The sequence below is a fragment of the Trachypithecus francoisi genome, unplaced genomic scaffold, assembly GCF_009764315.1.
Source record: "Trachypithecus francoisi isolate TF-2019V2 unplaced genomic scaffold, Tfra_2.0 Lachesis_group19, whole genome shotgun sequence".
NCBI classification, from domain to species: Eukaryota; Metazoa; Chordata; class Mammalia; order Primates; family Cercopithecidae; genus Trachypithecus; species Trachypithecus francoisi.
Window position 1 is genome coordinate 10,994,577 of NW_022681464.1, and position 26,270 is coordinate 11,020,846.

The 26,270-nt window shown below is 44.3% G+C and overlaps 1 protein-coding gene across 4 annotated transcripts in view; it reads right to left on the minus strand.

The window, feature by feature from the left end:
• SETBP1 (SET binding protein 1) overlaps positions 1–19,915 on the minus strand; it is a 382,992-nt gene extending 363,077 nt beyond the window's left edge. Inside the window, exon 1 of one of the 4 annotated variants that reach the window (XM_033177871.1) lies at positions 19,786–19,915. The gene's annotated coding sequence lies outside the window, so the exon portion shown is untranslated. The other 3 variants (XM_033177872.1, XM_033177874.1, XM_033177873.1) reach the window with 3 other exon arrangements.
• Positions 19,916–26,270: the final 6,355 nt, after the last annotated feature.

Sequence of the window (26,270 nt, forward strand, 5' to 3'; positions counted from 1 at the left end):
TCTACCTCTGAGCCCATCAATTTAAAGAAGTGGCTGGCAAATGTGCCCACCAGAAAATGCCCAATGCTGCCTGCAAAGCCACATTCAGAATAACCAAGAACTGGAAGTCTGAAGACCAGACGTTTGTCTTCTCTCTCCAGAATCAGCACATTTTTAGCTGACGCCCCATGAGGAAGCCAGCCAGGAAGGCAGCCCAGGCTCCAACATGGACCCTGCTCCCCAGAGAAGCCCAGGAGCATCAGCTACCGGAAAATGCTCAGCTTTGCAGAAAGACTCATTTACAACTGCTTCCACTTCAGGGAAGATTCAATGAATACAGCTTTTCTAAAAAAGAAGAAGCTGCCTAGTGAGAGCAAGAGCATCTTCACTGACACTGTTGAGCCAAAACTGAAAACAGCCACCTGTGACCCACGCTACAGGACGGACAAAGTCTCCACTTTGGGAGGTGGGGAGAAGTTAGACCAGATGACACTTGATGTTTCTTTTACTGATAAGATCTTTGGTCTCATCTAGATTTATCTGCCCAATAACACACATCATTTTTAAAAAGTTATACTCAAGTTGACTTTACGGAGGCCTCTCTTACTAGTGTCAGACACCACTCCAGCTGTTGGAGACATCAATGTACTACCTTAGGGCATTTCCCCATTTGTCAAGTGGTAAGAATCCAGTAGGTCTTTCTCCGTGTGTATCCCAGATCCATGCAAATTGCAAGCCATGTTTTCTTATGGCAGTAATGTTCAGAGTCTATTCCCTTTGGCAGGAATCTCCAATGACATTTTAATTCTCTAATACCTATAAAATCTCCCCAGGTAGATTTTAGGAGAAAAGGCAAGGCATATATATACAAAGTTCCTAAATGAAATCCATTTGGACCTTTGAACCAGAGTAGGGAAATATATGTTACAGATTCTGTGAAACAATAAAAGAAGGTGAACTCTAAACTTCCGATGAATTGATGGGCTTATACAGCGAATATATTATTAATATTAAGAAAATACCTTCCATTAAAAAAAGGTTCACTTCAGAGTGAAATAAATGAAACAATCATCTCTTACATTTAACTATGTGTACAAGACAAAGTTCCAAAACTTAAAATTCAAGTCATAAGAGATCCATAAAAAAAAAAAATTCAATTCAAAAATTTTTTTTCAGTTCTCCTCAAATCAAAATACTAAGATACAAGGAAAATACAATCTCTTTCCTCCAGGAAGTTATGCTTTTGATAGGAGATTTGACAAATCTCTCTAAAACAAAGCAGAACTTTATATGTACTATAAGAAAGGACAGAATCAAAAGGAAGAAAAAGTTTTTTCCACTTGGGCAAGGTGTAGATAGCTAGGAAACTACACAGAAAGGCTTCAAGGAGAACACAAGACAGATCTTTGATCTTGATGGAGGTTTCCTAGGTAGAGCAGGAAGAAGGAAGACGTGGCAGATAAAGGGAAGGCATGATGCCACGTCCCGGGCAGGCATGTGCAGGGTTATGCAGAAGAAAGAGGGAATTGACGTTTGGCTAGGAAGTATGGTAGAAACTGGAAACCTGTGAGAGATACGGCTAGAAATAAAAGGTCATGGCAAAGTCATGAACATCCTTGAATGTTACGCTAACGAGTTTGGATTTTATCTTACAGGTAATGTGAAGCCATTTAAGGAATGGCAGCAGGGAAGGAATAATATCAAAGCTATGCTTTAGTAAGATAATTCTGGTACATGGTGTGAGGGTGGGATTAAGGGAAACTGATGTTAGAGGCAGGGGGCCATAAGAAGGTTCAGCTGAAATTTCATTCATGTTGCTTGAAGACCCAAACCAGGGCAATGTGAGTATGTCATAATAAATACTGTAGGTAAAACAGTAATGCAGTTTCAAATAGCCTTAATCTTTAGGAATTCATCTATTCCAGACTTTTCATACTTGTCTCACCTTAAAAGACCAAAGCAAATTAGCCACCAACTTGCACTCACTACTCAAGTCAAACTAGTCTCCACAGCAATGTTATACCTAGTTCTTTTGGTAATTTTCAAAATATACAGAATCTGTTCTTATATCCACTTCCTCTCATCCTTGCAATGCCGACCATGCAATTGGTGTTCGCTGAATGTTTGTTGCATGAAGGAATGAATAAACAAATGAATCAAAAGATCCCAAGCCTTTCCATATTTCCAGGTCATCCCCAAGTCTTCACTTCTCCATGGCAATATTCTGTAAACTCCAGACCATGGTGCTCACTCCTTGGCTGGAATGACATTGCACCCAGCTGTATAGTTCGTCACTAAATACCAGCCTTGTATTGTCTTCTAGTTGTTTTGAGCATATAAATCTTATTTTTCTAACATGATTGCAGCTCAGCCTCAGGCTGAGACTAACTGTGGTTATATAATGCTGACATTACCCATAGCGCCCATTGCAGGACTAGGTGCTTGGAGGACTTCAAGGTTTTTTTCTGAATGAAAATGGCTTCGCCCCCTGACAGCTATTCAAAGTCTTATAGTTCAAATTACTCCCACTGCAGCTCCACCCACCCAGGCAGCAGCCCTGGCCAAATTTGCTGCCTATCCTGAGGATTATAATCCAGCCCCTGGTGTCCATATGTGACCCTCATCTTAGAAAAATAAAATAAAATAAGCTTTCAAAAGAAACAGCAAAGAAACCTAACCTGTCTGTTTACTTCATCAGCACACAAAGCTGTTGTTCTCTTTTAGCTTTCTTCCCAGCACGTACCTGCCTCCCCAAATTCACAGTTCAGTTTTTTGGTGAGTCTGGGTGTCAACTGCGAGTCCTCTTGTGATTCAGCCCTGCCAAAACACGCGTGTGAGTACACGCACAGGCTCACGCACTCACGGAGTTGGGGAAGCCAAGGCAAGGTAAAAATGTTTTGCCTTGTCACATTCCAGCAGTCAGTGACTCCTCCTGAGGGGGCGGGCACACAATGGACACTCTGTACTTGGCTCAGGCCTTCAGTCCAACAAAAGTTAACCCTTCTATGACTGCCTGCAGGACTTAGGCAGGGCGGCAGTGGGGGCTGGGAGTGGAGGAGGATAGGAAAGATAAAACTGCTTAGGAGAAAACAGCCTTGTCAGCCCCAAGCAAACAAAAGGGCAAGGAAAGGAAATAGATGTATTTGGAAAGAATACTGAGATAGGAGTCCAAAACTCAGTCTTTATTCCTAGCTCTGCTGTTCACAGGCAGTCAGATGCTAGACAAGCCACTCTGAGTCTTTTACCCACACTTTGTCGATCTCTTATGACCCACACTTGCCTTAGCAATGAATGGGTTGGGACTAAAGTCTCTTTCACACTCAACACTTTGTAATTTTGCCCTGCAGAGCCATAGACCTATGGGTACACTCCAAAATGAACAGCATGAACCTAGAGAATTATTTCTCCAAATGGCCAGGGGAATCCTGCTTGGCTAGATGTGTCTTATACCCAAATAAGTTCCAGAGTACTTCCTCCCTCCCCTCCAAAACTGCCAGATGGAATATTTTTTCCTAGTCTAAAATACATTCTCCAACTGGGGAACTCTTACTTATTCTGAAGCTTGGTGGAAATGCAAGTTCTTAAGCTCCACTTACTGAATCAGGGCTCCAGAGCTGGGGCCCAACACGCCGGTTTTTACCAAGCCCTCTCGGTGGTTCTGAAGGCCTAGAGTCAGAACCAGTGTCTTAGACTGTGCCTGGTCTATATGATTACCCTTGTCAAGCTACTAGATCATAGGCATTATTATCGAGTACATGAGAGTATTTCTCCCTTACGGCAGTACTGTGAGTCTCCTGGGAACAGGCAGGACTTGGGTTATATTCATCCACATAATCCTAACACCTAGCACCATGCCCGACACAAAATGAACATTCAAGAAATGCTGGATGGCTGAATTAACAAATGAACAAAGCAACTCAAGCTGAGCTTCCCAGCATCATTCATTCACCTCACTCTTCTGCTTTGCTCAGGTGCCATGTACATACAGGCCACTGTCATCCTGACTGTTGCTTTCCAAAAGGACAAGGTGGTAGAGATAGGGCCCTTAGTATATTCAACAGGAGTCAAAAGAAGTAAATTCCTGGCCTAGTTATGCCACTTAGGAGCCCTCATAAGCCTCTTTCAGCCTCAGTGTCTCATCAACAAAGTTGAAAAAAAAAATGATGGTTACCTGGCCTACTTCACTAGTTTATGGTTTTTACTTTTCAAAAATGTTTTACCGTATTTCTTGGTAGTAGAACTCCATGCTCCTTATTACAAAATAAACATGAACAACACACGCACCTCTCGGGTCTTAAAGGCAAACAATCCCAAATACAGGAAGAGTGCTCTGCTTCATTCCTGAAGTTTTGCAAACTTCCCCAAGCTCTTCATCCTCAGTCCTCCCTCGGCTCTGGACTCTGCAAATTCCCATACCACAAGGCATTTCTTTCATCTTCACACGTAAAAGACACTGGGTTGACTAGATAATTCTCAGGCTAGAACTTTTTGCCTCAAAACTTTGTAGAATGTCTTTCAGCATTTAAAGTAATGAAGAGAAAATAGAGGCTGGCCTGGTTTGGTTTCCTCTATAGGCAACTTGCTTTATGCGTTTATAATTGAAGACTTTCTTTTTCATTATGTTAGAATTTTATTAATGACAAAATGAGTGTAGTGTGGAGCTCTCTCCCTTTAATTTTCCTGGAACATAATGAGTCTTTTGCATCTGTAGATACACGTTCTTTCTAGTTCAAGAATGTTCCCTTCAATTATTCCTTTGGTAATTTCTTCCATTAAAAGGTTCTTACTTCTTTCAAAGTTTTTCCTATAATTCTGAGTTTAGAGCTCTCATCTCTGTTCTCCATTTCTATCGTTTTCTCTCTCACTGCTTTTCTTTCCTTCTTTTGCCTTGTGGGAAAGCATACCCCCATCTGTTCTCCATAATACCAATTTGATTTGATTCTATTTTCCATGCCCCCTTTGCCTTTATTGACTTCACTGTGGATTCTTTAAATTCTGCAACTGCACATTTTGTATCCCTGCAATCTTTTACTTTATGCACCCAATTTTCAGTTGGCTCTAATGTCTTTACATCACAGTACGCTCCCTCCTTGTTTCTTAATGTTCCCTCCTTGTTTCTTAATGCTCCTTTTCTACGGGTCATACTTCTTGTTGAAGATGCCAGGTAGCTTTATGAAACTCTAATGTTGCTGTTGGATTAACTAATTTTCCTGCTATTGTTCCTTTAACTCGTTTTAAGTGTTTCTTCCACCTCAGGAGGCCTTGTGTTGGATTCTGTTTCTTTGCTCCATGCTCTCATGAGGAGAGAGTCTAACCTACAGAGGAAGTACTGGACTACCGAGGAAGAACTGGACTACCTTCTACCCATTGTGAAGCCAGTCACATCCTCCTCTTCAAGTTACTCCTCTTATCAGAGACCATATCAAGTTCTAGTGAACAGTAACGAGGATGCGCTGAAGCTAGTGCCTACGGGCTCATAAGAGCCCACTGTGTGTATCTCTCTCCAGCTCCACATTCAGTGGCATTAAGTTGGTAGCTTAAAACTCAGCCATGGGGCATGGTGGCTCATGTCTGTAATCCCAGCACTTTGGGAGGCTGAAGCGGGTGCATTACCTGAGGTCAGGAGTTTGAGACCAGCCTGGCCAACATGGCGAAAACCCATCTCTACTAAAAACACAAAAATTAGTCAGGCGTGGTGGCACGCACCTATAATCCCAGCTACTCAGGAGGCGGAGGCAGAAGAATCACTTGAACCCGGGAGGCTCAGGGTGGAGACAGCCAAGATTGCGCCACTGCACTCCAACCTGAGCAAGGGAGCGAGACTCTGTCTCCAAAAAAAACCAAACAAACAAACAAACAAATAAATAAATAAAACTCAGCCATGGTGGGAGTGTTTACACCATAAGAACGAGCAAACTTTACAAGTCAATGCTTTTAACAAATCTGGAGTGTTAAACATATACTAGAATACCACTGAGAGTACACATCCATCTACTATTGTGTTGCTGAACTGAGAAGAATCTTTTCTGTTGGATTCACAAAACCAGCTGAACAGCTAGACTTCACAATATGCCCTGTGACAAAGACTCCATGCTCACCTCAGAGCTTTACTTGAAGCAACATCTCTGCCCAGAAGTCAATACCCTACTTCCACTCCTCCCAGAACTCCCCTTCCCACTCTTGTCCATTTGTTTTCTGAAAGCTATAGTCTTTGAGAATATGCATAATGACATCAGGGAGGGAAGTCTTTAACTGGCTTTGTTCAAGCTGCCCATACAGTAGACTTGATGACTGCCAGCTTTTCTGGTTGACAGAAACCGTGCATCTTCTGATTATGAAGGCAAATGGTGTAAAAAGATGGAGTGTGATCCTACCTAATTACAGATGAGGAAGAGATTGTATTTTTCACCTAGACTCACTGGCCTATAGTTATAAGAATCTCTTGTCAGATTCTGGCAAGAGACTGACTGTCTGACTTTGGCTTTGGGAGTGGTTGATTATTCATCCTTCTTTATGTCTTCTAAGGTATTTTGGTGGGGAGTCACAACTGACTTCATGGGACTTTGCATGCACCTGGAATCTTCCTCTTGCTCCCCTGGAGTTAGTTCTTCTTCATTACTCAGGCTGAGGTTAAATGTCTCTTCCCTGAGCATCGCAAACCAGATCATAACTCACCATTTTGTGCCTTTGTAGGCTAGAACTTGTCTTTCCTAACATTTATTATGTAATTAAATATTTGCGCCATTCTTGGTTTCAAACTCTGCCTTCTCCACTAAATAAGCCCTTGAAGGTAAGATCTGTGCCTATTTGGCTCACCATGGTCATCCCCAGGGCCTGGCACAGTTCCTGATACAGAGAGACACTCCAAATTATTCGTTCAGTGAATGCTGAATGAGAGGTCAGACAGACACCACTTGACTCAGGTGCCTATTACTGAGTAATCTTTCCGGAATTCCTTCCTGCTGCAGAAACACCCAGAGTAAATGCTCCATCAACACTGGTAAATCCAGCAAGTGTCCCAGCTCTTACCTAGCTCTCAATCGGCAAAGGCAAGAGCAGCTCTACACCACAGTTCTCTGACCCTGCAGATACATCAACTGTCTACAGCAAAGGACAAAGCTCCTGCTTAGTGGTGTTTTTATACTCTGCACTTGTGTGGTATGTTCCTGATCACATTTTACCTCTTCCAAGCAGCATTTCCAGAGTACTTCACATACCACATGCTCTAGCAGCATCTCATAAGCTGCAGATCTCCCAAGTCCCACTGATGGGCATTACTGTATATGATTCCCTGATAGGTCCTCTGGTTGGCTGGTCCTTTCTCTTTTCTCTACATGGTTAACTCTTGTTATCCTGCAAGAATTGGGTCACGTTTCACCTCCTTCACGGAGACTGTCTGGACCCTCCTTTTCTAACTCTTCCTGCATACACATGTGCACAGACATACACACAGACGGACAGACAGACACAAACACACGGTCTTGCTCTCACTTCCCTGGTCATTCTGCTATCACAAAGCATTTGGCAAGCTCCGTTTCAGCATTTTATTTACCTGTCTATCTCTCCCACTAACCATGAGCTCCATGAGGACAGGGCTATATTTTAAATGCATCTCTGCACAGTTCGAAGCATAGAGAACACTGGGAGTAACCGTCCAACAGTAAATGTTCAAGACATGTTTCTCCTTAAAAAGAAGAATGGAAGCAGTTCTGATTTGATGTCATAAGTTTAGATTTCTTAGCCTCTCTTTCCCACTTAGGAATTGTGTTCTTAGGAAACATTTTTAATCTTTTCAAGTCTCATTTGGAAATGGGGTAATAATTCTACCTGAAGGGTTGTTTCAAGAAGTAATTAAAGATTAAATGAGATAATAATTATGAAAGAACATACCGGGATCACCTTAGTAAGTGTGCAAATTTTTTTGTTACATTTGATTTACTTCTATAGTCAGTCACCACTCCAGCATTTAGCTAAGTGCTGCCCTCTCTTCTAAGACTCCAAGTCAAGCCCTGAGGGACAGGAGTTGAAGACCAACCTCCTTCATCTTCCTACACAGTGAGAAGCACAGACAACTAGTTTCCTTTGTATCTGCTAACCTGATCATTTAGCTGTTGTTTGATTATTGCTCTTCTCTTGTTTCCAGTTTGTCTCATGGAGGAAATAATACTGGGTACAGTCAGGAATTCCACATTCCAATCCCTCCTCCACCATTTAGAGCTGGTGGCCTTGGGCAAGTTCCTTTTTCTCCCTAAGTCTTCCCATCATTATATGTAGAATTGGGATCAGAGAACAAGAGTTCAGCTCTGTGGCCCCTTCCAGCTCTGACATTCCCAGGTACTGAGCCTTGTCTCCTCAACCAGAAGCCCTTCAAAGCCAGAGCTGGTACCTTTCACCTCTTTTTCAGATTCTGCTGACTCTGGCTGGACTGGCTGAGCCTAAGACAAAACTAAGCATATGCTATTGTTCTCTGTACTCAGGGATCTCTATGATAAGGAAAGGAGATTAAACTTCTGAGACCTGAGGTCTAACATACTATCCATTAAACAACAGTTCCAGCTCTAGCTGCAAAAAACAGTGTCTCCTCTGGGAACCAATAACACAACACAACAGCATGACCCTTGTGTCTTTGCTCCCTGGGGAAAAATCTCTACAGTCCTGCCTGGGCCAATCAAGTTTGCAGGTTGAGCTCTGCCTTTGATGACTTACTTGTGCCTGTGTTCCTTTGTGCAGTCAAGGAAAAGTGTTCTCCTGTAGGGAAAGGGTGGGGAGATGCATTTAAACATTACCACTAACTTGTGCTGAGCTCTTTACAGTCATTGTCAATTTAATTCACACAACAGCACTGTGATGCAGAAGATCTTGTCCTCATTTTACAGACCTGGAAATTAAGGTCCAGAAAGGTTAATGATTTACTCAAGAGCACACACTCTGTGCCAGATTCACAATCAAATCGAGGTATATATGATTACAAAGCCTCTTACTTTGACATCATGAGGTATCTAAAACACAAAGTGATGCCAACTTTTGACCAAAAGTTGTTAGTTGCTTCTACATATATGAGTTCTAAAACCAGTGTGCCATCTGAATTGCCATGTCACTTAAACTCTCTTAGGCATCAGTTTTCTCATCTGCCTTTCCTAATGCTCTTCACAGAATCTTGCAGGAAAAAAAAAAAAAAAGGTAAATAATATGTGCAGCACAATGCCAAAATAGGTTAAATATAGTAGATTTGAAAGAAGTAACTGTGACCAAAATATTTCCTGTCCACATAGGGTGGAGAGATTTACATGGTAAAGAAAATAATCTGAATTGTTAACATACATCAGGTATTCTCTAAGTTTATTTATGTTTTTCATCTGATTTAAGTTTATTATACTATTTAACCATGATTTATTCTCTGATTTTAACCCAGAGACATATCCATTTTACAGATAAGAAAATTAAAGTTGAGGGATTTGTTGAAATCACAGGAGAAGTGGTGTCTGACTCCAAATGTTATTTTAACCATAGAGCCACCAGTCTTCAAATACTTGGTATTACTGGTCCCTGAAAACTCTGGTCCTCCACCACACCATTTGCAAATTGAGAATGCTAATGGTAGACATACTTGGAGGCAATGAGGATAAACTGAACAATCTAACATACTAATGAAGTCTTTCAAAGCTTTCTAACTTTCACCTCACTACCTGTTCAGTTTTAATTCAAATTCCATGACTTCTCAATCATCTGATTCAGCCATTGCTTTGTTCATCGTCATTTTAACATAAAGCATAATCTGGCACATAATATGTTTGTGCTTCTGCTGCAAAGGAGATGCTAAGCATACCAGAGAACTAAACAAATACTAGCTCCACTTCCCTTTCTCTATGATATACCTCCTCTAGCTATCTTGTACTGTCATTAAACATTGCCTTGTTACTGAATCTTCTATATTTCCTTCTCCAATTATACATTAAATACTTGGAAATAAGTACCAGTATCATAGAGTTTTATGTTCCCCAGAGTGGCCCATCCCCATTCCAAATGCTTATATATCATTTCATTTCTTGTTCTAAAGATACCTCTTTTGAACCCCAGGCTGAAGAGTTGGTAGCGGACAGGACCTAGCAGTGGGAGGCAGTCAGCTGTCAGCATTCTTTCATGTGTGGTATGTGTGGAAGTCTCCGACAGGCACACCCACCTGCTCCCCAAGACTGCTCTTCCTGCACTTGGAAAGCTGTGGGTATGCCTCCCAATTTCAGCTTAGGGGAGATGAATCCTTGGCCTGTTTCTCACAGGACACCATCCCATCTGTCTTGCTGCCTTACACTCCACAGAGCCCTATGCTGAACTGTTCTCCTTTCTCCCTCTACATTCCCAAGTGGATGATCTTCCCTGGTGCTCCATACCTACCCAAGACTATTCCATTGTCGATGACTCAGCTCAAGTTCCACCTACTCCTGGAAGCTTTCTCTGATCTGACTAACCCTTGGAGATACTAACTCCCTCGGGCTCCCACTACAATTCAGCATTTAGGCGTACAGGGCTGGCTGCTGCTCCTCCTCCCCTGGTTTTCATTAGCTCGTAGAGTATCTTTCACTCCATCTCTTGGGATCCCCACAGCACCCATCAGAGTCTGGTCACAATCAATAATAATGTCAATGAACAAACCAATTTTTGCTAAATCAGAGAGTTGGAAACTTGATTAGTTTGAATTATAACAGGTATATTGAGTCCAACATAGAGGGCCCTGGGTTTTATCCTTCTCTTTGTGGACAGAAGACCTCAGACCATAAAGGTGTCTGCTATAGGGGTGTCTGCCCCTCAGTGTCAGCCATCTTCAGGGCTGTGCTGCTTCTGCGAGATGCAGTACATGTTCAAAATTAGTATGTGTTTCCTTGAGGCAATTCTCAAATCACATTTGAACTCTGTCCCCCTGCTGCCCCTATGCCAAAGCTATTCTACCCGCCAAGAATGTCCCCTTGTTCTACATCTTCCATCAAATCCTAAACGTATACTCTGAAATCTTCCCTGACTATACCTTAAGCCTGATCACACAAATAGCAAAATTCCATTTTGGATCATGCTCCTACTTTGGCTGCAGAACAATACTTTCCATTTCAGCAAAGCACGTATCTGCAGATACACTGCCCACTCTGCCAGAACAAAAGCCACATCTCATAGCAGGTCTTTCCCAACCAAGTATACCAGGCACAATGGCTCACGCAATCTGCAATGCTGATATTTTAATAAATATTTGTGGATCAAAACACCAATTGCAATAGAGCTCTAAAGTGTAATGAGTAGAAAGGTTCACAGAGTTTCACATCAAATCATCCCTTTTAGTCACTACTATTAATCAATACTTTTTTAAAAATCAAAGGTCTTCACTAGGCATGGTGGCTCACGCCTGTAATCCCAGCACTTTGGGAGGCTGAGGCAGGCGGATCACAAGGTCAGGAGTTCGAGATCAGCCAGGCCAACGTGGTGAAACCCTGTCTCTATAACAAATACAAAAAATTAGCTGGGCATGGTGGCATGCACCTGTAATCCCATACTTGGGAGGCTAAGGCAGGGGAATCGCTTGAACCCAGGAGGTGGAGGTTGAAGTGAGCAGAGATCATGACAGTGCATGACTCCGTCTCAAAAAAACAAAAAGAACAAAAAAAGAAAAAAAATCAAAGGTCTTATTGTTCAAATAACAATAGGTCACAGAAAGAGACACCAGCAACTGTACAGGACCTGCCACGCAGATTTCACTATTCTGCTACAAGCATATTGGTGCCCCCATTGCTTCTGATGAGCTACTATGTTGGTTCCATCAAATTCAGCTTCTCCATCTCAACCATTTTCCAAGCCACAAATTCAAACTCCAAGAAGCTCCTTTCTACTGACAGAACTGAAAATCATTGGCAGATAAAGGGAATATTGAAGAAATTGCTTTTTACTAAATTTGGCTAACAATATTATAAGCTCCTTTTTATCCCTAATCCTTTACTAGATCCTGGAGTAAAAGCAACTGTAGCATTTCAGTGGCTTGAAGAGGCTTCCTCTTCCTAAATATCCAACCAGTATGCTCCCAGGTACTTCATCAATCCCACAGAACTTTTATAGTACCTTAGGCCAAAGCCCAATTCCCTTGATCCTACTCCAACCCAAATCAAAGAAGGCTCTGGTTTTGCAGACTGTAGGTCACTGTATCTGATCTCAAAATGCACACAAAGCAACCTATTAGCTATTATTGAACACAGGCTGCAATGTGGCAGGGCAGACCAGGTGCTGTGGGGAGGGAGAGGACATCCCAGGAACCCAGGAATGGCCCGAGACTTCATGCTCTTTAGAATCTACATGGAGAAATGACATCCAGCCCCCTAGATCCATGACATGAGTAAAGTATCCATAGCAGGGTTTCCAGATGCCACCTGACAGGAAGCAGCAGCAAAGCCCAACTACAGAATATATTCTGGACTTCCTAGAAACTGTCTTCATCTGTTCCATCTCCCTTGATTCGAGTCAGTTATTTTACCAAAGAGAACCAGTTCAAAAGAGATGTGGATAATGTAATCCCTTTCTTCCTTCCACATTACTTTTAGTGGTATGTTCTCACATTCAGCTCACCATTGCCTCCTCTCCCCTTCCCGGTCCTCCAAGACTGACTCCAGTGTTCTAATGAGTGCTCACCCCAATTCTACTTACTCCAGCACACCACCTTCCCTTTCTGTAACTCTTTCAGCCCATCAAACATTTAGCAAAGTGCATAAATCCTCGGTGGGATTGGTTTGGACAATTGTTGGGGGTGTCTTTAAAGGGGTTTGAGGAGCTCTGACCTTTAAGAAATCTTTAACATTCCTAGGACACCTCTAGCTATAGAATCACAGAATTTTAGAAGGGACACTCTATACCAATCCAAACTTTTTTACTGTACAACAGTAGAAAGGCAATGTAGCTTGTCCCACATCATATAGGTGTGAGCCCAGGCTGCTTTCTGCCTCAGACTTCTTGACCTCTTAGGCCAACCAGTTGCACCCAGCCTCCTCAGCCTTCTCTGTTTTCCACTGTGGACAGGCTCACACCATCACTGAAGAGCGGAAAAGCACTTGGACTTAAGCAACAAAGATGACTGTATGGTTAAGTGCCAAAATGAGCAAGATGGACAAAAAATACAACTGGAATTTTCAGAGAAAGTCAAGAGCTATGTGTGTTAGAGTCACAGTGAGACTCTGGTAGGCACTATTATTATTAATAAATATTTGATGACTGAATGAGTGAATCGGTGACTGAAAGGATGCACATGTGGTAAAATATGCTTAACTCTTAAACTTTAAGGGAGAAACTTTGGGTTGATTGCCCCTGAAAGGCAGCCGAAAATATAAAAAGCCATTATCATTGGCTTAAAGTAGTTACTATTCACACTGTCTATACTGTGTTGCTTCATAATGCAGAGCATTAATACACCTTAAACAGCATTGACTTTCAATATTCTATCTCTTCATAAATGCTGTGATTCATTCAGGAAACAAAAAAATCATTCATAAATAAGGTTCAGGGCTGTGTAGGAAAACCTGTCCCCTTCTTCAAGGGCTCAGAGCTTGGGGGTGTAAGTGACAACAAATAGCAAGGCAGCATAAGCTGGGTGCCTTGCTCTGGGAACTTGGGATGAGGAGCTGAGAGCTGGGAGGAAAGAACTAGTTAGCCCCCAGGGAGGAGGCTGGGTGCAACTAGTTGGCCTAAGAGGTCAAGGCTCTGGTTATAAGGGACCAGTCAGGGCACTTTCCACCTGGAGGTGACAACACAGAGACAGCTGAGGTGTGGAGGCAGGAAGATGTTCAGAATGTCCAGAGTCAGTGAAGAAACCAGTCTGACAACAGAGCTTCGGGCATATTGCATAAAATCGGGGTTCAATCGAAAACACTGCAAAGTGCCTGCTGCTGGCTGCCAGACAGGGCAAAGCAGCTCTCATGAGAAAGGGTAAAAGGAGGGACACAGAAGAGTCAGGGAACAAATGGGCTGTGAAGAACTTTCCTGATTCTGGAGAACTTACTGGATTTGCTGGGACGGCGGCAACCCTGCCATTAGTTCTTTTCTTTAGAGAGGCTAGAAATTCTGTCCTGAGTGCCATTGCTTAAGTATTGCAGTTTCCTGATGGAAAACCGCCCCCTCATTCTCTCCACCTGGCCTCCCCTCCTTATGTGTTTGCACATCTTTTTCCTTTTCTCTTGCTGATCCTTAACTCAAAGAGCATTTCCCGAATACTGGGACATCTTTGAGTACAACTGGATATTACCTGAGACTTTCAGTCTCAAAAAGCACATGGCATAGTAGGCATCTAATAATTCAACATATACAGTTATATGGACATCGGTTGAATTATTAGAACACCAGGAGCCCTTGTGAGCATTTCTGATCATTCCAAGGGGTTATTAATTACTGGGCTATGGCAACAATAATCCCAGGCACCAGTTTCCAGGAGGCAGCATGAAAATCCTCCCAGAGTTCAATTACAGAAATTAGCTGGTATTATTTAATCCTTGTAACCCCCATGAGGTAGGCAGGGTAAGCATCTTTATCTTTATTTTACTGATTAGGTTCCGGAGGCTCAGAGAGGTTAACTGACTTGACGGGGGTCATTTAACTGGGAAGTACGGGGACACGATCCAAAGCAGATCTTGTCACTTCAGATGTGAGGCTCTTCACACTTTGCCACAGCCGTCTGGCCTCAGGTTGGCCACCAACTTGTGTCATTTCAGGTAACCCAGTGTATCAGTTGCCTCATTCTCTGAACAGAGATAAAATGCTTATCTGGCCTTCCTCCTTAGGAGAATCAAGGGGGCGGAAGCCATATAAAGATATTTTTGAAAAGAACAAAATGCCATGCATATGAAAGGGGGTATTCTTGGTGGGAAAAGATAAGTTGGATCAGAGAAGCATTTTTCCAAGCTGACAAAGTTCTAAAACTCTTATCTGCTCACCATTCATCCCCTATTCCTCCTCAGCACTTGGAGTGGCAGAGCCTCTGCCTACCTGAGGGTCAGCTCAGCTGGTTTTGCCTACAATTGTTTTACCCAGGTCTGCTGATCATTAACCATCATGGGCTCCCGGGAGGGGGTGGCAGCTACCTCCCAGAGGACTCTGTGGACTTCAGGGCTGCTCACATTCTTTACCTGGTATCATTTGCTGTGAACAGGGTGGAAGTCAACTGCTGGTTTCTAAGCTAAGGGCCATTAAAAAAAATAATAGTTCCTCAGCCAGGTGCGGTGGCCCACGCCTATAATCCCAGCACTTTGGGAGGCCAAGGCAGGTGTATTACCTGACATCAGGAGTTCAAGAGCAGCCTGGCCAATATGGTGAAACCCCGTCTCTACTAAAAATACAAAAATTAGCCAGGTGTGGTGGTGGATGCCTGTAATCCCAGCTACTTGGTAGGTTGAGGCAGAAGAATCGCTTGAACCCAGGAGGCAGAGGTTGCAGTGAGCCAAGATCACGCCACTGCACTCTAGCCTGAGTAACAAGAGATAGACTCTGTCACAAAAATTCATTCATTAATTAATTAATGGTTCCTCAACCTTAGATGGTACCCTCTAATGGGGGGGGGACCCTCTTAAAAAAGAGCTGTTCCGGACTGAACCTACAAAACTTCTAAATCAGAATAGTAAGGACCAGAAGCTTCGACTCAGTCATCTATGATCACCGTCCCCCAAAACCTTCTGCAGCCCCGACATGATGTATCTCAGGGGGGCATCAAAATCTAATAGAAAGTTCAGTAAAAAGGAAAAATGAAAACTCAGAGCTAAGCAAAAATGCAGATTGGCATCATCTTTCTGCATTCATGAATTGTAGTCTGTGGACATCCTGGTGTGTTTTCTTTCCTGCACTTCTCAGGTATATGGCAGGCCAAAGTATGTGCAACTTCATGAAGAGTTTGTAAAACACCAGGGTTGCCTTTAAAAACCACTCTAAAAGAAGCCCAAACTTACGGCAATAGGCATGATGGTAGTACTCCTTATTCCTGGCCTAAAACATTTTGGGAAACTCACTAGGTTTCAACACATGCCACAGGATAGGAATGGAATTGGATTGTTTTGCTCCCTTCACAGGAACCCCAGGACCAGATAAAATGATGTGCATCAAGACCTCTGTGAGGCTTCCTTTCTTCAGCCCAGTGCTGCTAACTCTCCAGGGCAGCCTCCTGTGCTCCCACTACCAGCCCCTGATAGGACTCTCCTATACACTGAGTGCCTGAACAAACTCAATAACACCATCTCACTTTTAAAGCACTGCAACTCCTCCTTACAATACTAATGTGTTCATAATAATTTACCCCATTCTTCTGGCAGAAGCAAAACTGAAGCAACTTGAAATGCCATCAGCAAAAAGTTATTTATTTCCCATTCCTGAGCATCAGAGAAAACAGGGTTTCATTGGCTGGATCTGCCTTCAATAGCTTTCTGGTTTCAATTTAAACTTCAAGTCTCCAAGGAAAAAAACTGGCATTCTGGGAGGTCCAGGCCCAGCCAAGTTTCAGTGTCTCCACAGGAACCCAGAAAGGATGCCCTATCCAGCTAGCTATTTCTCATCTGCTTCCTTTTGCATACTATATAGAAGCTTTGGAGCAGAGATTGAAGTATAACTAAAAATAATGACCACATTGAGAGAACTCTCCTCTCCCAGAGGTACACTTTTGTGCCAGATAAGTATCGATTTATCCCATAGAGGAATTCAAAGTTAACAGGAGAAATGGAACAGGGAATCCAAGGGAAAGTACGTACCTATTTATTTCTTCTTCAGCAAAATCTTGCCTCCTGCCTCTCCCCACTCACCATTTTCAACTAAATCCTAAGACAGTCCCAAGCACTGTTTCCTTTTCCCCAACCCTCATTTAGATCAGGTGATTTACAAAGTAGCTCACTCTGAGTAAGGCAAGTCTATGACCAGAAGCCCTTATGGCAGCAGGGCCTGTTGGGTTAACTTAAAGATACCTCTAAGTTCCCCTGTGTGATGTCCAGCACTGGGCCTTCCAGCAGAGCCTTCCTATGTAACATTCTGATGTTAACATACAAAAGATCAAATTACAGCCCTTCACTTGCCTAGCCCTCTCATGAACATATAAGGTAGTTGATATTTTCCCCCAAGCTAGAACCCCTTCTTAACCGACACTTCTGCCTCTCAGACACTCCACCTTATGTTCGTTGCAAGCCATCCCCTCCCCCACCTCCAGTTTGTTTATTCCAGAGACACATCTATTTTCCCAGCTAAGAGAGAGGAGTCCCTTTCCCTCCTCTGGCTCCCGAAGGCGCATTCGCTCACCACCTCCTCCCCCAGCTCAGCTCAGGTTACTGTAGTGGCTAACAACTCCCACAGCCCAGGTCTAACACCAACTCAACTTCCCAAGACCAATAGTTTGTTTTGGTTTTGGTTTTGTCACCTTAATGGGGGAGGAGAGATCTTGTGCCAAGCAACACTCTGGGTACCTGGTCTCCATATCTTTTGGGGCTACATTCCCTGCAGTTTGCAAATACTCTGTTTAACCACACTTGATTTCTTCTTCCTCTTCCGACTTTCCCCCAAACACTCTGTCTTAATACCCTTTTCTGGGAACAGGCAATGAGACTAAGCACAGGGGAAAACAGCACCTCACCTTTGCTCTGAAACCCGGGAATCACACGTCAGAGCAAAAGAGCTCATGCCTCCCTCAGGGTTAAGGATGGCAGAAGCCACAGAAATCATGAAAAAGGGGAGGGAGTAACCTGGGATTGTAAACTAGCTACATCTTAAAAGTGCTACAAACTTTCTCCTCCCTCACACGCCCCTGGCTGGTTGCTCCGCCTTCCCATCCCAGCTGGGGTGTGCAAAGGAAACTGTCCCAGGAATGCCCAGGTCTGGTCCAGTGTTGCAGATGTGGCCTGCACACAACACCGCCCGTCCTCTCCAAATACCTCTGCTCTACCCCATCCCCTTTCTCCCACAACACACACTTACATGCTTTGCACATGAAGATGAGTTTGGATGGGGCACAGGAGATATACCTATTTACTAAAGGAAGGTAAGAGATGGTGCCAAACTGGCAGATAGTTTTGGTGACAGTACCAGAGACTTCAAGAAATTAGTTTTTAGTATAAATCTACAGAAAAAGAAGAAAAACAGGATGAAGAGTGAAGGAATGAACAGAAAAAGAAGGAAAAAGAAGAGAAAAACAAGCAATGCCAGTGGACTCCAACTAAACTTTAAGGCGAAAGGTGTGGATAGTTGGCAGGAGGTGGGGGGAGTGTAGGGGCTGGAAGGGAAAGGTATCTGCTGTAGAATTCCAGAATAAACTGCCCTTTTGGAGGAGAGTTTCTGCAGGGATAAAGAGACACACAAATTGCCCTTTTAGCGTTAGATGTCAACCGTGAGATTATCAGGACAGTTTATTTGAAACGGAAACGAATCGGAAATCCTTCCCACAACAGTCCTTTTAGACAGATACACACCCTGAGAATCCAACACAGACACACATAAAGAATAAATGCAGCATCAGGGGGCAATAAGAACTCCCTTTCCACACTCCCAATACCTCTAGCCTCATCTATTTCCAATTGCACAACTTTCAATCTCCAATGAAAATATTTCCAGTTGGATCCGATTTCAGACTTGTAGTAAGCGGTCTGGATGGGGGGGGCGGGAGGAATAGGTGCTGTACTGTGCAGGGGAAGGGGGCTGGAAGACAGTATTTCGGCAGTTAACTTATTTTTTTAGAACCAGCATGCTCTACCGATCAGAAATTGCTATTACCCAACAATGCTTCCATCACAAACAGACACTGAAAACAGCATCCCCGTTATCACCATCTTGCTAAAGATCTGCCCGGTCCAGTTTACCTGACTTTGTCCCTGCGGAACTTCTCAGACAGTATTTCGGTCAAAGAGAAAATGGTTTGGAAGACAAAAACAATAAATCGATACCGAAGGGTTCCCTTTCCGGAGTGATTTCCCACTGGAAACCACCGAACGGGGAAGCCTGCCGTTCATTCCCAAGCCCACGGCTCCTCTAGAAACGCACACAATGCGTGCTTTCAAAACGGCATTCGTCTGCTTTTAAGGGAATTCCTATCTTTTCAGAGTCCCAAAACCAGAGAGCATAAGAAAGAGACTCAAATCCATTGATTAAGATTTTTAAGAAAAAGACTAACACACAGCCACAACACAAGCACACACCAACCTTCGCCGGCTGGACCACTTCTTGCCTGTTCTTCTTTCTATTAACGACACGTTAGATTCTGATACATTCCCCCCCCAAAAAAATCCAACTAGGTTACAATGTAGCTCTCTAGCTCCACTTAACCTGCAAGTTACAAAGAGAGAAAAAAAAAAAAAAAAATCCTGCCTTCCCACCCCTTTCCTTACCCCCTCCCCCTCCCGAGTCCACTCCACCAACGCCAAACCCGCCAGCCCCGCCAGCCGGCGGCAGGACCGAGGGAGGGTGCAAAGGCGGGGGGCGGAGAGGGGGGGAGATCAGATTAGGCGAAACTCAATAAGCTCCCAGCCCTCCAGCCCAAAGCTTCCACCATCGCCGCCACCAACGAGCCACTCGAATTGAGCCAGCATCGCCGCCCACCCGCCCGCCCGCCGGAATCGCGCCCATCTCCTGCAACCTCGCCCGGACCGGCATCCCGCCCCCTCGGCCCGGTCTCCCCCTTCCCGCCGGGTGCAAAGTCAAAGACCCAGCAAGGCGACGTGAACTTTTGCATGCAGGGCACACACGTCGCCCCCGGTTCCGGGCGTGCGGGGGCCCGCGGCGCAGAGGGAGGCTGGGCGCCCGGGCTCCCGGGCCAAGGTCGCCGCGCGTGCTCACCCATGTCCCGGCGGCTCTGGCTCCGCTGGCCCCGGCGCTCGCTCAGATCCCGGCTCCGGTCGCTCGCCCGAGCCCCCAAAGGTGCTGCTGCGGCAACTCCATGGCGATGAGCATCTGTCAAACGGCGAGCCGCGGGCTGGCCGCCCTAGCTCGGGGGGCGCCGGGGCCCCCGGGCGCGCGGAGGCGGCGGCGAGCGGCGGGCGCCCCGGCCGGCCCCGCGCTTCCGCCCGACTCGGCCGCCTCCGCCGCGCCACCGATTTATGGAGAGAGATATCAAGGGGGAAAATGGCGTCTCCGGAGCCCGAGGAGTCCTGGAGTAATCACATTCACACACACACACGCCCGCACGCACACACACTCGCACACACTCGCACACAGGCGCGCGGCGAGCCCTGCTAATTTTAGCAGGAGCCAAAAAAAAATTTATATATATATATATATATCCCCGTCTCTCCGATCAATGCTTTTTTTTTTTTTTTTTGCTTTTTTTTTTGCTTTTTTTTTTTTTTTTTTTTTTGCTTTTCTTCAAAGGATGGGTTGGAGCGTTAAAAATGTTGCTGGGTTTGGGCTCGCAGGAGGCGGCGCGCGGAGGGCAAGGGCGCTTTTGCTGAGCTGTGCAGTTCGGTCCGCGGCGCCCGGCGGCCCTGCCCGCCCGCTTGTCCGCCCGCGGTCGCTAGTGTTGCCGCCGCTGCCGCCGCCGCTGCTCCATGGCCGCGCCCGCCCCGCACCCCCGCCGCGTCCCGTCGCCGCCCGCCCGCCCGCGTCCCCGGCGAGCGCTGGACTGGGGTCGGGCCCGTGTGCCTGCCTCCCGCGCCCTCTCCGAGTCCCGGACTCCTAGTGAAAGGAAGGGGGAGGGCGCGGGCGCCGGAGGGAGAAGGATCGGAGCGGCAGCGCGGCCCAGCCAAGCGGGTACCGACCGTCACCCCGCGATCTTCCTCGCAGGGGCGCCGGCGCCCAAGCTGCTCGCCCGAAGGGCCCAGGGCCGCTTCCCAGACCGGAGCCGGGGGAGGCGCAGCCAGTAGCGAGCCGCGAGCGACCTCTCCCCCACCCGCCCCCCTGCCCCAGTGAATTTCTGTCAATTGAAGGGAGCGGGTCTCTTGCCCGGGGAAATGGAAAACAGTTCGTGGACGGGCATCCGGGACCCCTCGCCGCCCCCAGCGCCCCTCCCGCTCCCCGGCGCCCTTGCGGCCCACTGGCTCCTGCGCGCCGGAGTCCGCCGCGAAGACTGAGCGGCCGCGGGGACCGCCGCGGGCTAGGCGCGTATTCCTGGGCTCAACACTGCCACTATCTGACACAACAGGAGCAGTGTCGGGGGGGTCCTGCGCGCCCAGACGTGAGCTGTGATAGGCTCTCGAAACTGGGCGCATTTTTTTTTTAACCTGGTAATTACATTTCACTTTCAGGGATTTTTGGGGGGGTTTTTCTGTTTGTTTGTTTTTTTGTTGCTGTTAAGCGACTTGTATGCATTCAGATCTCGTGCATTTTCTCGTTATTCACGAGAACTGGACACTTGATGAAGGGAAGGACCCGGAGAGATGGCAAAGGCACACTGGTATGCAGTTGTCTTCAGGGTGGTGGGAATGAACAAAGTGGAATGTCTTCAGTTCTTACAAAATGTGGTGGTATTTTTAATCTCTGAGTGTTTGTATCTGGCCTACAAAGGGGGTCTTTTCAGGGAAACCGAGGAATGGAACCCTTCAGAGACATGTCTACATAATCAAACAATATAGGATAGATACGGATTCGGGAAGGTCTGCAAATGGTTCCGCTTAAAGACCTTGAAGTAAAGTTGACTGAGAACTCGGATTCTGAGACGAATCCTTTCACGTTCTTCATGAGAGTTTTGGGCTGTTTGGACTGAGGAATGATTTGGAGGTGAGTCGGGGGCATTCCCTCACTGAGGCCGTCAGTGGCTGCCTCCTTGCATTGGCTGCTGGTTTGAGTTCCTTCACAGAACTTCTTCGTCAAGTTTTTCATAGGAAAGCTGCAGTGAAGTGGAGTGAAAGAGACTGTGAACTGAAGGGTGAACCCCTTCCAGCCCCAATCCCATCCCGTTTCCTGTCTGGATGCAGGTTCAGTCTGACTAAGAACGTATAGTTCACCCTTTTACTGATCCAAGTGCTCTGTCCTCTTTTATTCAGAGGAATGTTGTGACTGGCCGCAAACTTTTCCTCTGTCACTGCAAGACTTCCCGTGGAGCCATGTTTCAATAGGTCTTCTACTAGGCTTTATTACTGCGTCATTGTGATTGCTGGGAAAATAATGCTTAATTAGAAAAAAAAAATACCAGGCCATATGAGCTGATGATAGAAGTAGAGATCAAGGCACAGAATACAATATCAAACAACTATTCTCTGTAATCAAATGACCTTTCTCATTTGCTTGTACACCCGGATTTCTGAAATCCTATACCAAAGATAGAGAACTAAGATAGCATGTGACCTATTCCCCACATTTTTCCAGTGGAGAAAGTAGCCCCAGAAATCAGAAGGGTTTGTCAACAAGCATATGACTGTCTGATGTCATCCAAAACAGAACTAAAGCCTATTGCCCTCGTCCTTTCCCTTCTATAACCTAGGCATATTTACAGGGTCTTCCTTCCTGTGGTGGTGTGTGGATTAGAAGAGTAGCTAAGAAAAGCACATACCTTATTAAAATTCACTACAATAGATGATAAGTCTGTAGAATTATAATGCAGTAGAAGTTTACCTGTGAGATTATGTATTAGAATCCCATCTTTTTAAAACTGGGGAAACGATGCACTACCCCAAGCCACTAAGTTAATTCAAAGCCAGAAATAGATGCCATGTTCCTTGACGTCTTATCCAACGTTCCTTCCTTATATGTAGCCCATCTTTGAATCATGAGAGGGGAGAGGAGAGAAAGGAAAGGACAGATATTCTCACTCTCTTACATATATATGAAAAAATATATATGCCTATGTGTGTGGGGTGGGGGGAGTACAATCACGCACCCATAATAATGTTTCAGTGAACAACAGACCACATATATGACTGTGGTCCCATATAATATAATACTTTATTTTTGCTATACCTTTTCTATGTTTAGATACACAAATACTTACAACTGTGTTACATTTGCCCATGTTATTTAGTACAGTAATATTCTGTACGGGTTTGCAGCCTAGAAGCAATAGGCTACCCCATATAGCCTGGGTGTGCAGTAGCCTACATCATCTAGGTTTGTGTAACTGCACTCCGTGATGTTTGCACAATGTCACCTACCAATGTATTTCTCAGCACACATCCCCATGGCTAATTGAAGCATGATTGGAGATATATAGATATATACACACATATAATTATATACACATATAAATACATATACATAGGTGAAACAGATACAATAAATATTTTATACATATTAATATTTGTAGTATATAACAATATATTGCAAATATAAAAATTTTCATATATAATAATAAAGGATTTCTAAAAACTAAAACCCCATCGCTGAACTATACATCTGTTAATAGAATAGGGCCTATGTTCAAATCCTAGGTGAATGTCACAGGAATTCTTCTCATCTTATTTCTCAATTCGACCACTTTGTGATCCTCTGAGAAACAAACCTTGACACACAGAAAGTCTGAATTTCATGTAGCCTGAAAATAGAGTCGGACAATTTTAAGATACCCATTTCCAGGGCCCAGGAACCCTTGAAAAAATCAAAAGGCCATCTGAGCACTTGAAAGGAATGCACAGGACATACATCTCTTAGTCCCACACAGTCTCCAATATCTGAATCATGCGGACACTCAGCAAGTAATTATGGAGCATGGTGATGTGCCAGATACTTTGATAGCAACTAGAGATATAAATGTGACCAAGACATAGTCCCCATCCTCACAGAATTCATGACCCAGTGGGAAAGATTGGCATGCAAACTTCTGACTACAACTAATGCATAAAAATGTCAGAAAGGAGAGGCTTACAAAGTGCATGGAGTACAGATGCTGAATTGGTGGGAGGAGAGTGGAGTCTGAAATCATATCTTCTTAAAAATTGCTGCACATTTATTTTCTATGTGTATTTAATACACACTTTTCATTTTCCCCTTTGCACACACATATATTTTTTTCCATTACCTGTTTTCCAACCAAATTTAAAACTTATGAGGACTAGGCTGTGCCTTGCATGGACAATGTCAATAAATGTAGTTGAGAATAATTGTTCCTCTGATATCACCAAATATCTGAATTGCTGCCAACTGGACTATTGCTCTGTGCTCTGGGCATCCATGTGCCTAACCTATAAAATTACCATAATGATAACTCCTTTTTGTCCAAGGCCCTATGCCAGATGTACTCCAATGATCTGCAGAATGATCATTTGCAGCAGGATTTGAGGAGTAGAGGGATATATATAACTCAAGGTTTGCCTCAAAGCACAAGAGGAAGTCATGCCATTTTCTTTCTTTCTTTTTGTTTTTCTTGAGACAGAGTCTCGCTCAGGCACCAGGCAATGGTGCAATGGCGCGATCTCAGCTCACTGCAACCTTCGCCTCCTGGGTTCAAACGATTCTCCTGCCTCAGCCTCCTGAGTGGCTGGGACTACAGAAGTGCGCCACCATGCCCTGCCAAAGTTTGTGTTTTTAGTAGAGACGGTGTTTCACCATGGTAGCCAGGATGATCTCGATCTCTTCACCTCATGATTCGCCTGCCTCGGCCTCCCAAAGTGGTGGGATTACAGGCATGAACCACCATGCCCGGCCCAGGTCATGTCATTTTCATATCTCTGAAGCTAAAAGTAAAAAGAAATGAGACAAACCCATCCTTTTTTCCTTTATAAGAAGTTGAGATCAAGCATTGTAATCAAATACTCAGAGCCAGTAACCTTCTACAGAGTTGATTCTCGCCTTTCTGGGAAATGGGTTAGTAATATCTAATGTAGTGCTTCTCAATACTGATTATGAATCAAAATTACCTGGAAGAATTACTGATGCTTGGGATCCATCTTTATTTAACTGGTCTTGCGTAGACCCAATGTCAGTACTTTTAACAAAATCCTAGGTGCTTCTGATATGTAACAAGCGTTGAGAATCACGAATCCAATTGAAAGCACATGCTCCCACAGTGTGATCAGGATACTTACAAAGCTCCTACCTTCTTAGCTAAGATAGCATGCACAGGTGTCCCTAAACAAAGGAGGTGATAGCCACAAGGAACTATACAGTGAATAAGTCACATTTGGAGTTTAGGGGCCATTCTGGAAATGTAGAAATTCAGAGTATGTTCTATGCTGCAATAAAAAAGGCCATAGGCCAGACCATAAAGGAGACTCAGTTATAAACTTATTTGATAAGTCCCCTCATCTCTCTGCCCTGCCAATTCCACTTCTGAAAAAAAGAGGAGTATTTGAAAGCCTCTAAGGACCAAACCAGCTCTACAATTTTCTCAATTTTTGATTCTAGGTAACAAGAGAGTCCCAGAAGAACAGTGAGAGCATATTGGGAACAGTCAGATTGGGATGTGAAAGCTTTTCTTAAATGTAAGAAAAGCGTCAGGGAAAATACGAAAGAGATTACTTGACTCTGCTCAAGGGTGGAGGGGATGGGTGATAACAAGCCCTGGTCAGCTGAGGTTATGAGGAGGCAGACCTCAGCTCAATATAATGAAAAATACTCTTATTGAACCTACATTGAGAACAAATCACTACTTAAATAATACTGAGCTCCCTGTCTTGAGAAGTATTCCAGAAAAAAATTGGGGTCTTTATTTTTTCATTTCCTCCCAACTGCAGATTGAGGGGAAAATTTTTAAAAGTCCTTGAGATCAAGGACTTTCCATAGTACTTCTGTATCTTCACTGGATAAGATTGTACCTGGAGCCCAGTATATGCCCAGTAAGGGCTGGTGGAATGTCAAAAATATTTGACAGCCAACATGATATGGAATCAATCCATAGAATGGATGCTGACCCATGGCTCTGCTCAGTCAAGGGATTTCCTTTCTGTTATATGATCCTGTGGAGTTCAGAAGAGACAGAATGTTAGAATGAGAGGCATGCGGGTGAGTTTAGAGCAGTAATTATTTTAAAATTCAAATACTTTAAGATCATCATGCCTATCTATGCATATGACATGAACGTCAGTCCTGCCTCATGAATGCATGAATGAATCAACCAAAGATATTGTGGAGAGAAAGAAAATGAGTCTTGGAATGTAGTCCTGCTCTGCCATTAACTGTCTGGGTGAAGCTGAGCCAATTTCAGACCTCTCTACCTCAGTTCTCTATAAACTGAGAACTTAAAATCTTGACCTAAGATATTAATGATTATGAGGCTCACAGGAAATATCAGATGTACAGTTACATTACAAAGTTAAATAATTCTGTTCAAATACTAGTTTTGATTATTAAAATATCATGTGGGCATGACTCCTTCCTGATGCAGTCTTATTTTGCCACCTCTGGGGTCCATATCATATCTTTTTCTCTCTAGGAAATGAGAAGGTAATTTCCATTCC